The sequence below is a fragment of the Pteropus vampyrus genome, unplaced genomic scaffold (genome assembly GCF_000151845.1).
Source record: "Pteropus vampyrus isolate Shadow unplaced genomic scaffold, Pvam_2.0 Scaffold297, whole genome shotgun sequence".
In the NCBI taxonomy this organism is placed as follows: Eukaryota; Metazoa; Chordata; class Mammalia; order Chiroptera; family Pteropodidae; genus Pteropus; species Pteropus vampyrus.
Window position 1 is genome coordinate 776975 of NW_011889078.1, and position 6861 is coordinate 783835.

The window sequence follows — 6861 nt, forward strand, 5'->3', positions numbered from 1 at the left end:
GCGAGTACACTTCACTGGGACATGATATTACAAAGATATATGAGGAACTGTTATGCACTCAAGGTGCTTATGTCTCTCTGGAAAAATAAGACCTGTGAGAAAAAGGATAAAACACATGGCAGCAAAAAAAGAGGTTAAAGCACAATGGCAGTACACACAACCCTCTACACGTCCAGGGGAGAGACAAATAACACGTCAGTGGGAGACTGAAGCAGTTGGGAAGGAGATGATTGGAAAGGACTTCTGAGAGTTGAGGCTTACAGGATGGGTGTAATTTAGACAGGCAGAAAGGAAAGAGAGAGTGAGCCTTAACAGGATTTAGGGAAAAGAATGTAGCAGAGGTAGGAGGTTAATAAATAGCATCGGTAGGGAATCGAGTTAGAAAAAATGAAAAACATACCATAGTGGGTTTTGAGCTTTGGATTTCGTTTTTAAGACTTATGTTTCCAGTGTCTAATGAAGCCTGGCTCATGGAGACACTCAACTCCAGCAACCCTCACTTCATTTCCACTTGGCATTGGCCTCCTACACCCACAGGCTCATTCCAAAAGTTGTCCGGAGAACTGCTGCACATTTAAAGTCTTAGAAGCCAATCTGTCCACGGTCTTCCATTTTTCTAGCTCTCTCAAATTTTCATTCACACTACACCTTCTCTTTAATCCGATGGACACTTTGCTCTCACAGTCTATAAACTCCTTCGTGACATCATTCTCTAATTGGGGAGGCAGATAATAATACAGAAAGCAAATGAATATAAACTTAAACTCTGAATGTGCTATAAGGAAAATTATAACAAAAGAGAGTTAGGGGGAAGCCTATTTACATAGTGTGGTCAGAGGAAAACTCTCTGAGGAGTGACACTTAAGATAAGACACAAAGGAGAAGAAGGAGCCAACTGTGGGAAGATTAGGGTGTTCCAGACAGAGGGAACAGCATGTACAAAGGCTTGTAGATGAGAAAGATCCTGGCCTCATCTAGGCAAAGAAAGGTGACCAATGTGGCTGGAACACAGTGGTCAAAAAACAGACTAGAAGGGAAGGAGGGCAGAGAGGACAGCAGGGGCTACACACACTGGCCTTGTGAGCTGTGATACGCAGTTTGGAACTTATGCAAATTGTAATGGGACTTTATCGAAACATTTTAAGCAGGAGGGTAACATGGTCAAATTTGTGTTGTTAAGGGGACTATGACTATCACATGCAGAACTGGTGCAAGAGGCAGAATGGGCATGGGGGTATCTATAGGGAGATTTCTGACACTCTGTCTGGTATAGATCCTGGCACATGGTAAATGTCCCAAAAATAGATGACAGAATTTATGAAAAAATGAGCTAACAACTTTTGAAGCTGGAAGTGGCAGTTGCAAATTCATTTTAGAATGATTAGTCTGGCAATGTGTTTTAGACTAGAGAGAACTATGTTGGAACGGTGTTAGTCATAGATCCTGAATATCATGTCCACTAAAAAACATTCCATAGTTGACTATGCCTTCGGAAAATTCGGTCAAGCTTTATAGGCTTCCCATATTCCAAAACACAATAACAGAAGAGGAATCTTATTTATGCAAAAAAGGATTAAATCTCTCTGTGTAAGCTGTTCCTCAAGTTTAATAAGAGTCTTTGTTTGTTTATCTTGTGTCTGGCCAAGTGTGTGTTTCTGTGTGTGTGTGTGTGCGTGTAATATATGTGTTTAGAGATGCTGAAGACTGATGGTCAATCAAGAAAAACCCAAGCTGAAATTGTTAAGAGCTGGGAAGTGAGCCAGTTTGCAATCACTAAAGAACAGCTTAAACTGAGTTCCTTGTTGCCACTCTGGTAATGAGCGTTCCTCAAAGGACGCCACTTTGCATAGTTTAGTTCTCTCTGATGCAAAAGATGTCACTTCTGAAATCAGGCAGAATTGTTTTAAAAAGGAGTGTCAATAAAATTAAGCTGAACCTATTCACTGATTATAAGAACAATAAAAATAAACAGTAGCCCTTATGCTGTAAAATGTCTATCAGAAATATAAAGAGGTACTCTTCAAGAGATTTAGCTCTGAATCTGATGTTTACTGCATTTCTTTTTCATTTCTTTTTATGGAATCATATAAGAGAGACAAGGAGAAGAAAATCATCAATTTCTAGCAAGAAATGTTCCTCAGAAGTAATAAAGAAGAAAAAATATTTTCTTGGAATAGAATTTTTCAAAAATAGGTATTATTTCAAAAAGCAAAAGAATACTTACCAAATAAATTCACATTATCTTGCTTTACAAACATCTCCATAGAACGAAAAAATTCTACACATAATTATACCAATTTATTATTTCTAGTACCTCTGGAAACATGCATTCGAACTACTGAGGCCAATCAAAATGGACACAAGTGCAAGGCAAATACATTTAGGGAGAAATCATATAAATTTTTAGGAAAATGAGCTCTGAGATATCAGAAATAATAGCCAAAAATAACCCACAAGTTGCTGTAGAAATGTTCTCTGAAGTTACCAACCACCAGTACCATTATGAAAACAAAAGCAAAAACATAATCCTACATTTTAGAATTTGCCATGTATTTTAGAAAGATAAAGGCTGAGAAAAGGCTAGACCAAACTCAGGAAGGAAGGAAGGAAGGAAGGAAGGAAGGAAGGAAGGAAGGAAGGAAGGAAGGAGGGAGGGAGGGAGGGAAGGAGGGAGGGAAGGAGGGAGGGAGGATTCACAAATAATGAATACTGCCTTAGCCTTATTCAATAAATCTCTATTTAAAAATTAACAGCAATCTCCTAAATTAGGTCATATGAATAAAAGCGTACACAATACTTTTTTAGAAAGCTGTTATGCAGAACTCGTGACCTCAAGAGAGGGAATTAGATAAAAGTATAAATATGTTAAAATCAATTAGAAAATATCTATTGGGACTCTACTATGAGCTAAGCACTATGCTAAGATCTGTAAGAGAAAAACTTAATTTTAATTTATTTTGACAAGAATTTATTGTGTTTCTGTTGTGCCATGTAGTAAGATAATTATCAGAAGACATAAAGTAGATAAGATACCACTGCAGCAAACAGAAATTGTTTATAATATGATTTATGGGCAACACATGCTACTGAACTGGTATTACAAGATATGATGAAAAAATGGGCCAAATAAACAGTACAGATATGTGTGCTAAGAGTTTTCAAGAGAGAGAGATCATTTAGGCTTAGCCGGTAAAAGTAGTTTTCACAAAGGAGATGTAAATTGACTTGGGCTTGAATAATGGATGGAGAAAAATGGGAAAATGAATGAAGCTCACAAAGGTGATAGGGCAGGAACTTACAAGGCCAGTTTGGGCCCTGATAACACCTGAGAGTAGTCTTGAGAGGAGAGGAAATAACGACAGAGAAGCAGGCTGGGGCTGGAAAGGGAATTACCCGCTAAGGGATAATTGTTTTACTCTGGGGTGACAGAGATACCTTGAAACAAGAGAAAAGTTGGTGGGCACACAGCGTGGTGTTACATATTATGCAAATTTCACTTCAGGAAAATTTTTTAATGTTGATGATGATGATAATAAATATTCTCATTATTGTTAATTACAAAATACAAGAAATATTTAAATATCCTACCATGTAGAGATTGGCTGTTGGAAATCCATATGATACTGTTAAAAATCCACATGATTAAAAAGAACTGTGTATTCTCTAAATATAACGTTATAGGAGAGTATTCAATGACACAGCTATTTAAACAGATTCATAGTGTATTGTATAAAAAAGCAAATCCCAAAACAGTTTATCATATCAAATCTATACTAAAAAGGACTGGATTGATGTACTCCAAAATGTTAACATTGTTGTCTCTGAGTGTGAGGATCACAAGTGATTTAAATTTGCTTCCTTTTCATTATTTTTCATAACAAACATCTAAAAAGTTACTTCTAAGATCATTTTTATTAGAAATGTTCATGTAATACAGAATTTTATCAGAATAGACTCATTGCATATATAGAACTTAGCAAGATGACTCACGATCTTTTTATAGACAGAGCCAGGCATAAAGTAAAAAATGTGCACAAAATATGCTACTTTAAAGTAGCAGCTTATAACATTTGCTAGAATTAACATGAGTTTTAGGTGAATAGCTAACTCCATAGCATATGTAAATTTTCAATGATATTCTTTTGTTCTTTTAATCCCATGATATCTATTTTCAATTCTGCCCCAAAGTGACAGCATAAAAACTAGCCTATTTCTACATCATTTTTCTATTTTAAAAATCCTATCACATAATGCTGACTTCCACATAGTCTCTGGTTTTCCTCCTTTTCTTTCGCCTTTGATACTTGTTTTTCACTGTAAGTGCAGCCACAGAAAGGGCTCTTCCTCACAATGTGAAGTTCACCATCATTGCTCCACTTCCTCATTTCCTCATTCTTAATGACTCTCCTTGAATACAGTTAACTCCTGTCACTACCATCATCAACTCCAAGTTATTTTCATTTCTTATCTTATTATTACCAATGTGGGGCCAAAAAAAAAAAAAAAACAATCAGGTAAAACACCTTAGTCCAAATTTCTTCAATATTTTATGAAATCATCAAACAAATGCCCAGATTATATTTCACAGTAAGATGAGCAAAAGCACACCTTCTCAGCTGTAGGCCCTTTCCTCATGCATTCATGGATGCCAAAATCAGAACCTACAGTTCGGGAGCTGCACACAGTTGCATCTTGTTTTGAGTTTTTGTTTGCAAACTGTCAGTAAGATCAGAATAAATTGCATGATATGCAGTCCAATATGTATATCCTTGAGCACATCTCGATGTATCCACCAAAAAAATATTCATAGCTGCAGGTGTACAAAAAAAAAGGCAGAATTATGGCTTGATTTGCCTTGATAAGCATGGCAATTTTCTGTACACTTTTCATAAAGTGCTAATCAATTTCAGCTCAAAATAGATTGAAACACCCAACAGATTGCTGCCATAGTCCACAAATGTTTGTCATTTGTAGGCTGTGGCAATAATGTGAATTCTAAGGAGGAAAACGTCAACTGAACTATACCTTATAAAAATCCCTTTCATTTGCCTTAATAACCCCTGAATAAATGCTGAAAATTATTCTGAAATCACTTAAATTTTAAATTTACATTTTTTCTTATTATAGCAAAGTATTGCTTATCACATAGCAATATCTGTTGTAAGAACGGTTATAGATTAATTATATTTAGAACTCAGTGTAATGATGATATTTAAAAATCAGATTATCACATCCATATTGTTTAACATTCCTCTAAAATATATAGTTATCACATACGACTTGGAACGGAATCATCACAAACTTCTGCAGTAAATTACTCTTTGTCTATACCTTTAACCGTTAAATGAAGTATAATGTTTTGAAAATGTTTTGTCAATATCCTAGTCCTTCCATTAAGGTTATTTCACAAACACTTAGAGGTGCTAATATTCATATTAATGCACCTTTCTGAGTAGCAGTGCTCCTTCCATATGAATCATTCATCTGCCTAGGATGTTTTGCCAAACACAAGTGCCAAACTTTGCTGAGCACTATCATACTCCTACAAGAGAGCCTCTGCTCAAAACTGAGCATGTACTTTCCCGTTCGTCAAGTGTGAGAAACAACTGGTAATGACATTTAGATCTGGGTATGGTATGCTCTCCATGGAAAGTAGAAAATTAAATGAGAATAGATAACATTTCAAATTTTCACACCCTTCTTCAAAACTACAAAAGTGATAATATAATTTGGGGGGAATAAAAGCAACATAACTTGGCTTTAGAAAAAAAATGAGTACTTAAAAGTTGTAACTTTAAGCAACTTCTGTGATCACCATCTGCCAAAAAATTACTGCCAAAATTAGAGGCAGTAGAGTGTGATAGACATAAGCCCTGTAGTCAGAAAGCCTGAGTTCTTATATTGTCTCTATTAAATATGTGACCTTGAACAAGTGATGTGTCCTTATGTCTCAGTTTCCCCATCTATAAAATGGGGATTATGAGAGTAACTAACTCAAAATTAAGTGAGATAATACATGCAAAGATCTTAGTAAACTAGATTCTAATCAACTCTGAATAAATGTTAGCTACTCTTACTAGTGTCATCGCCATCATCATCATCACTTGAAAGAGCAGTTCCAGACCCACAATCTGAGTATGATGGTTAAGTACTCTTACCTGCTTTATAGGAATTGTCTGCCAAGTGTTTGTTTCTAGGTCTGGGTCCTCTTGTACCATATATATTAACCTATCTTCCAAAAGAGAGGATAACATGTTTGGAAATCAAGTCAGCTCTGCATGAGATGGTAAACCTGTTGGCCCAAATTACCATCTACAAATCCTGTTAAAATAAAGAATGAAAAGGATATGTGAAAGATATGAAACACATTTAGAAAGTATGTTCTTGACTCTCCTGCAAAAATGGAAAATTGTCATCTTTTGCTCATTCTGGACCTAATATCAACAGTAGCTGTGTTCACTAAGAAGCTGCTCCCCTGATGTCATTCTTCTCATTCCTTAATCTAGTCTCTGGAATTTAGCTAGATAGTCACCTTTACTTAGCCATCAGATTTTCAGGAGCCACCGAAAAGAAAGTTGACTAATTCTGATCTTGAAAAATTGAATGTGATGTTGTTTCAGGAGAGAAAATTTATTTTATTCACTCAATGAAAAAACAAAGCAACATGCAGGAAAAACTTACTAATGTACTTAAAATGTAATCACAAAAATACATTTCAAAGCTTCTTAAATAATTATTACCATCAAAAGTAAAACAGCTGACTGCTCTGACTCATAATAAAATAAAATTAAAAAAAAAATTTACAATCTCCATACCAAATATCTTCCTTTTCTTTCTTCCTCTTTGGAATATTTCTATTTG

At 35.4% G+C, this 6861-nt stretch overlaps 1 long non-coding RNA gene across 1 annotated transcript; it reads right to left on the reverse strand.

The window, feature by feature from the left end:
* Nucleotides 1–123: 123 nt before the first annotated feature.
* Nucleotides 124–6281, reverse strand: LOC111729998. Its single transcript, XR_002776505.1, has 3 exons — nucleotides 6159–6281; nucleotides 4609–4810; nucleotides 124–712 (listed from the first exon to the last, which is right to left on the reverse strand). It is a non-coding gene; the product is annotated as an uncharacterized LOC111729998 (long non-coding RNA).
* Nucleotides 6282–6861: the final 580 nt, after the last annotated feature.